Source organism: Drosophila innubila (genome assembly GCF_004354385.1).
Source record: "Drosophila innubila isolate TH190305 chromosome 3R unlocalized genomic scaffold, UK_Dinn_1.0 2_E_3R, whole genome shotgun sequence".
NCBI classification, from domain to species: Eukaryota; Metazoa; Arthropoda; class Insecta; order Diptera; family Drosophilidae; genus Drosophila; species Drosophila innubila.
Window position 1 is genome coordinate 7,872,057 of NW_022995380.1, and position 8,645 is coordinate 7,880,701.

Here is an 8,645-nt window from a genome sequence, read left to right on the forward strand (position 1 = left end):
CTCAAAAAACTACAAAACAACATTTCAAAAACAGACGAATAACAAAAATGAAACAAATGCTTTTCTAGATGCCACACTGTGACTATTCCCAAGGCAGAAACTGGTTTTGTAAATTCAAATAGGCTTAAAAAAGTTAACCAAAACGGAAAATAAAAACATATTAAGAACACAAAAAAAAAAAACGAAAAGAAAAACAGCAAGAAAATTTCTAAATGTTCAACTTCAACTGCGCAGCAAATTTTAAGTACTGATTAAAGCATATAAAACAACTTATATATAAATAAATACTTGTAATAATAAAAAAGCATAAAAAATTAAACTAATGAAAACACTGTAAAGATGAATACACAACACAAGCAGCTAACGTAAAACTAAATTCTAGGAGAACCTAGCAGAAAAGTTGGACTAAAAGTTAAAGCAAACGTTGAAACCGTAAATAGTTAAAAGGAAAATTAAGAAAATAATGTTTAAAAACTTTTCCTGAACATCATAGAAATTAAATCATGATAAGAATTAACGAAAGAACTAAAATGACATTTAATAATTAAAAATAATCCTATTATAAGTTATGTTAATTTTCAAGGTGTTTTTTAATGTGTGTACAAATTGCATAAATAAATTAAGCTTAATTAAAGTGCGTTTGGAGTTGCGGAAGGCGCTGAACTGAGGATAGATTAAATATGAATGAGAAAATGTTGCACATTTCAAAATTTATTTGTTGTTAATTGATGAAAAAAAATAACAAACCAATAAGGCAAAAATTAGAAAAAGTATTACAGAAACTTTAAAAATAATTAAAAACAGTTAAAATGAATATACGTGAACTTAAGCCAAGTTTCAATTAAGTTTCGAAAGCTCAAATGTGGTTTGATGTTGATAATCTGTTAAAATATTTCTTAAAGAGTATTTCAAAGATTTTTTTCTCTAATTGAATTATTTAATGTTTCCATTTGTGAATCTGTATTACACAATAATATTTCTACAGGAAACCTAATAAAGTATTTCCTGTTAAGCTTTTTGAGGTGGAGGCAAACCTGTCGTTTCTTTTACAGCACGATAAATATTTAAGTTGCTGTCAATTCGATGTCAAATCAATATTAACCCTGGATGACATGTTCGTTGAATACTATAAAAAATGATGATGTGTTTATTATCGATTGGTATTTAATGTCATGGGCATTAAATATGAGTTGTCCACTTACAGATATATATTTATGTAAAGGTATTTTTCTGGTATTTTATTGATAGTTGATCAGCTGGAAACCTTTCCAGATTTTATTATTATTTTCAATATAACATACACATGATCTTTAGATGTAATTGTAATAAATTCCTGACAGTTTGGATTTTTTAAATCTGCGAATATACTTATGTGTACCATAATATTTGAGGAACTTACAATTATACATCTTGAGAACTCTTTTTGATGTTTTCCGCATGTACAAAAAGAATAAATCACCAATGATTTATTCATTCAAAATTTACTGATTATTCGTTTACAGTCTATTTTTGTAATTGCTGTTTCGTAAATATGATAATACATACTTCATTTCCAACAATTCACACTCCTTTTGTCATAGTATATAGTAAAGATAACCATACGTAAAAAACTAAAATCAATTAAATTCAGTGTTTATATAACGGTGTATGCAATAAAACAAGAATAATGAAGAGAATAAGCATTGAAAAGTTTATCAAACTATCGATACAAATAAATACGAAATCATGAGAAAAATACAAATAAAATACAAAAACAAAGTTTCATTAAGCATGCTTAACAGCAACAAACTATTCAAACCTAATTGCGACTCGTGCTCTCAACAGTTTTCATTAGCTTTTCAACAACTACAACAAAGTACAACAAAGCCAACAGATACAGATACAATTACTCAGCTATTTCGTGTACAGATACATTCGATATAAAATTCTATTCAAATTGTTTTAAAAACAACTTTTTATGCTTTCCCATTCATGTTTTTTTTTCAAAAATTGTTTGATAATGCATTTTTATCATGTATTTTAACATTATAAATAAAATATATCGAACATTGCAATTTTTTAAATTGAATTGTTGATATAAACGGCAATTTTTTCTTTTTATGATATTGTTTATACACAATTTGTATTTTGTCATTGTGGATTTTATTGGTTTTTCTAGAAACTTAATTTTTAAATTCTTTTTTGTTCGATTTCATGAAATGTGATAAACGAATTCTTTAATTACCTCAAAAATATATGTTACTTATTAACAATATTATTTATTAAATATAATTTATAATAAATTTGGTTGCATTTCATCAATTTGATTTTGAAACCTAGAAACCCATTTTCACTGACTTTTAAACCGACACTAAGCTACAGCATTAAGAACAGCGAATTATCAAACTAATTACAAGTGACGAAAAAGAAAAATTCGCAAAGTGTTTAAGATCTAAGTTAAAAAAGCAAAACCGTAAGGACGCTGCATAAAACTGACGTAAATATTGTATATGTAAATGTGTATTTATAAAAATAATATTATATAAAAATGCTATATATACATGTATACATAAAGTATAGTCTATTTATTATAAAACGGAAAAAAAAATAAAAACGAATTGAATTAATGATGTTATTAAAGCTAAAACAGAATTTGAAAGTAACTTTCAATTAAATTTGAGGAAACACCCAAAAAATAAAACAAATATATCGAAGCGGAAAAGAAAAAGTAAGTACGATAAAAAGGAAAAAATAAATCTTTTAAAAATGTAAGAATTTAAAATGCGAAAACTTGTGAAACTTGTGAATGAAAAAGAGAAAGAGTAACCGTAAAATAAAAACTGAAAACATAACAAAAATAACTAAAGCATATTATGTCAACTGTTAATTAAGTTGTTTTAATGGCAATGGGTGGCACAAGCGGATCATAAATTATATATGTAAGTCTCTCATGTTTTTTTCTGTGTGTAAGTAAGTATGTGTGTGTGTGTGAGTGTGTTTGTCAAGTAATTGTGAAAGAGTTTTCTACGGGTTCGGCTTCTGCCCAACCTAAGTAAATGCTAACAAAACAAAAGCAAATCATTTTTCATGACTGGACAGCCGAACAAAAGCCGCACAGCTGTGGGCGAGTTAAAAGATGTGGCATAGGCGATAACATAATGAAATGAGATTAATCATACGCCCTGTGTGTGAAAGCATAATGAAAGCGAATGCACAGTAAATGAAAGCAAAGCAATCGCTTACATTACATTGTGTTAACAACATGTTTTACTTCCTTTGACGATCTCCCTTTCCTTCTCCTTTCCCGGCCTGTACCTATACTGCTTGCCTTATAATTTAGAGCAGCGTTATTATGTAACGTGTCTTTACGGTTTTTAATAAATATTAGCACATAGTTAAACACTTGAGCGCACGCTGATGGAAAATCAATAAATAAGCCAAGCCGCTCAACGATGTCCCTAATGGACGCTGCAAAGTATGCTACATATATTTTATTGACGAAATGTTGCGCGTCCGTTCCGCGTTATGCCTGACTCCTCCCCAGAACAGCCATTACAACAACCAGAAGCACCAGCAGCAGCAGCAGCAGCAGCAGCAGCAGCAGCAACACAGGGGCGACTTCATGCAAAACCACTCAAGGACAAGTGGGCAATAAGCGAAAAACTTTTATTGTTTTATGTCGAAAAGTTTCCTATATGTACGGGAGTGTGTGTGTGTGTGTATTTCTGTGGATTTGTTGGTCGTTGTTTTTGTTATTGTTTTGTGTCAAGTGCTGCCCGGCAACGTTCTTGCCATCGCCATCATCGTCGCATAATGTGCCATATATTATGGCCAGAGGCCATATAATGCGCCATACTATATGCATGGGATCGAAATCTCACCACGCTTCGGTCATTTGCCGTTTTCAAGTGCTGCACAAAATGCATTTGCTGCACGACAGGGGGATTGGAAAAGACAGAGTGAATAGTCCGATTCCCATAATAGTTAATAACAACTGCAGTTGCTTTGTTGTCCTGTGTTGTTATGTAGGTGTAAATGATAGCATGCTTATGGTGTTGTGCAATCAATGTGTGAATTGTCAATGGTTTTACCAGCTTCGTCGTAACTATCCACAAGCTTATGTTCTGTACTTCATTTCCTATCGTAATTGAACAGTATTTCAATTATTATTAATTACATCACGGCATTTCAATCAAATATTCAGAGAGTTACACGTACTTACATTGATGTAATCAGCATATAACAAATACATATTCAATGCCGATTTTAATTAGTGCATTATTAATTACATGATATTTGACAATTTTTGTGCTTAATTAATGATTATTGATCATATAAGTGAAGAGGAAACTTAAATCAGAAAACAAAACATAAATTATAAGACTATAAATACTTCACACGTTGCTCGCAAAGCAACATTATAAAGGTAAGTTTAATATACTTAAGGGCATTCATTTATCCGTTTTAATATAAAAGCTTACTTCACAAGCGCACACATATGTGATGTATCTGATGATGTATCAAATGTTAAGTGAAGGACAAGCAGCAACTAACACATGATACATGGTTGGAGCATACTTCAAACCAGTTTAAGTGCAGGACACCGTTTTTCCACCTACCTCATTCATCCTCTCAGTCAGTCATGCACTCAGTCAGTCAGTCACACAGTCACACAGTCAGTCAGTCAGTGGGTAAGCCAATCCACATGCTCAAAAACAGTTGCCATATATGTAAAGTTGTACCAGTTGTGTGTGCTGCAGTTTATGACTGTAATACATTTTTGCATACGGTTGTACCAAATGTACCACCCCCTACTCAGTCCCGCTATACCATCCCTCAGTCAGTTGTTATTTGCGGCTTTTTGTCAGCTTGACGCTGCTTGGCAAAAGTTATTGAATTGTTATAGCAGCCACTTGTGATAAATCAATGACAAGCCACGATGCGAAATCCACGTTGACAAATGCAGCAAAAGGAGCGAGAAGAACAAGGACCTTTATCTGTCTCTCTTTCTCTCTCTCTCTCTGTGTGTGTGGTTTATTTAATTTACCATAAATATATGAGAATTTATTATAATGCATACTCTGTGCTTATTGATTTAAACAGGCAATGCTTAATTAAGGCCAAGCTGTGGGCTTTCTCTCTGTCCGATTCCAATCGGAGCGAGAAAACTGTCTTTCAGTTTAACACAATCAGCCCACACCAAATTTGCTGTTAAGGCAAAATATTTTATTAGATTTTCGACAGAGACAAAGAAAGCAACAGAGAGATGAAGTGAGGGAGAGAGAGAGAGAAAGACAGAACCGGATGGTCGGATAATCAGCATTAAAAACTTTCGACTCTGTTCCACACTCGAATAATTTGCCTAGAGAAAATTGCAATGTTCTCAGTCATGTTGGTTTATGTGCAAATTAGTGCATCAGTGTGTGTGTGGGTCTGTGCGTGTTTATATGTTAAATAAATACAAAGGGTTGCTGCACACTTGCTTACATTTCGACGGACATTTATTATGGCCATAATCCCCAGGTCTTATGTGTGAGTGTGCGGGGCCAGTACTCAAACCATATGTGCAATGTGCCCTGACCACAAATGGAGCTATAATTAAATTAAAACTTTTACCACCCCTTTTGCCGAACGTTTTCTGGCAACAAAAGAAAATTCGTACCCACAGCAAACAAGCATTTAACTAAAATCATTGAGAATGGTTTTGTTTAGCGAAAGAGCCTGAAGACAACGGGCTGACGACCATACACGACGTATACTTGATGCGTTAAACTGTTGGAGATTAAGCGCGCTAATACTTGAAAGAATTAAATAGACAAAAAGAACAGAATAGCAGAATTGGCTATGCGGTTAGAGAAAATACTCTATAGACTTTAGGTTTGAGAATCAACAAATTTTTATTCAATTTGCAACAAACTCAATGTCGCTTAACCAACAACATAAAGATTTTCCTAAATGTTGATAATATTGTTATTCAAATTAATTGATAATAAATAAACAATCATCATTTTGGAGATGATTTCATAATAATTAAAATTGTCTGTCAAATATTTTAATGAATATAAAGCTAAAAAATGAACTAATTAAGTCCAAAATTAAAAGTAATTTGTAATTTTGATAAAAACATCATGTTTCTAGTATAATAAATGAGTAATAAAATTGAATATGAATTTGTTTTTTTGTTTTGTTCAAGATAATCGCATACTCTACACAAAATTGTAGAGCATTCAAAAAAATTTTCTCATCGACTACCCACAAGAACTACAAAACTTCAATGGTTTTTGTCTTTGCTACAATGGTTTGTTTTATTTTTTTTCATTTTGCAATATCTCTATCTTTTAGTGGAAATTAATTTCCATTTGAAAATCCACAAACAGTAATTTTACAAGCACTTAACTCAAGCCAACAGCAGCTGCTGTCGACGGACAAGCTACTGGGCCAACAACTGCAGCTCCAGCAGCGGATTCAGTTCTGGCTCTGTGTCTGTCTCTGTCTCTGTCTCAATCTCTGCCCTTAGCTGCAGCTGCAGCTCAAGTACTAGCCAGCTTTTAGGGCGTGGCAAAGCGGATTATGAGAACAACGGCAGCTGGCATAAGCATGAGTGCAACTGGGGGCAAAAGCAGCTAACCATAGACTCGAAACACGAACGCTACTTGACCAACACTTGGGTCTTCAGCTGGTCAGAGTGAATACGGCTTGGTCGAAGTGCAAGCGATTTTCGGCACTCACACAAAAGTTTCAGTTGCAACGAGAGAGAGATAGAGAGATGGAGTGTGAGTGCAAGAGCGGGAAAGAGAGAAAAGTTGAACGTAAAGCGAATCAAACTGTACAAGAGCCATAAAAATGCTTATAATACAGATTTCACACAAGTATGCACACTACCAGACACCCACACACACACACACACACACTCAGACAGTCTCACACAGCCACATGTACTCGACAAAGATGCATATCTCCTGTTATTGTATGGAGGTTGTTTGGTAAATGGGGGTCAGTTTTAAGCTTTGGGCCAACTTTGGCTCAATGCTCCTGCAGCTCTTCTTTTTCTTGTTCTTCTTGTTATTCTTGTTGTTATTTCAGTTAGATACATGACGATGTGCATGTGTTGGCTATAAATACATATGTTTTAATTTCCGCACTTTTGGGTCAGTCCATAGTAAAACCGTCCCCGCTTTCCTCTCTCATGCCACCCAAAAAATGGGCCAGATTAAAGGCAAAAACGGATGTGATGTTGGCGGGTTTCCGTTTCTCGGACTTTGCTGGCCGTTTGCTATCGCTCTTCATATTTATGAGCACACAATTTTTGCTCATTTTTGTCCTGAGCAAAGTTTTTATTTTTATTTTTTTTTCGATTTTGTGTTTATGTTTTCTGTGCGCACTTCAACAACAACATCAACAACAACAACAATCCACACACAGAGTTCTATAAACATAATCATGTGCTATGCGACAACAACACAAACATCAACACACAATTCACACACATACACATACTCGGACACATATATTCATGCAGCATTCATCGATCCTTTTTCTGCTGCTCTCACAACTCGGTTAAATGACTCATGAAATTGCTGCTGCGACCCATTTGTTTGTATAGCCTCTATGTGCGTGTCTGTCCGTGTGCGCGTGTGTGTGTGTGTTTGCGTGTCTGTGTGGTTGTGTATTAGTTTCAAGTGCTCACATTGCGCGCTTATGGCAAAGCAATAATGTTTGTACGCCTGCCGCTACCATTCGGTTAATAATTTAGGCTTAAATACAAACGAGCTCAAGTTGCGTTGCGTATACGCCATGCTGGACGTTTGAAAGGTGGGTGGTGGGCAGAGAACAGTTGACACATGTGTACATGGTGAACATTACCGTGTCAGGCCAAAGTAGCCGCAAAGCCAATTGTTGAAAGCAATGGGAGCAGCGAGCTAGAGAACTGTGAAGCGGCGAAGAGGGCGTGGCATCTCAAATAAATCAAAGCGATGCTAAAGTGCGAGTGCGGGCGTGTTAAGTGGGCTTAAGACAAGGTTGATTGGGCGCAAACTTTGGACAGACTCGAGCCCTGAGTCTGGGATAATGGGAACGAACTGCTTAAGTGGTGCGCCGGAGACTTTGTCGAATATTGAATATAAGCGTAAAGTTGTTGGAAGAGCTGCTGAAAGGGCTGAAACTTTGCTTTGGTATGAACTCACTGAAATGTAAATACTCGTAATACGAGCATTAGCTAGAGTTGCAGATAAAAACTGTTAGAATAGAAATAATTTGTGGTCATGAAAGAATAATAATAAAATTATCAGAGGTGCTCTACAAATCTCTAACAGCGCCAAAGCATCCGAAAAACAATTGTTGGTGTTCCTAAATTCAAGCAACCACTGTTTTAAAATTTTTGAAAAAAGTTGAGAGATTTGACAAAATTTAATATTTATTGAATAGAATAAAATTATATTTTAAATTGAATAATAATAGCTAAAATAAATGTTTTATAATTTTGTTTATAATATAAAATATTCTTAAGCTTATAAATATTGAAATTTGTTTGAAGAAACAAAATCTCTAAAATGTACGGAACACTGACATTTCAAAACTCAAGAGATTTTAATAAAAAATGAGCTGTTCCTACCTAGGTCAATGAATTTTCAAACCTTTCTCATAGAGTCAATAGAGCAGAATAGAAG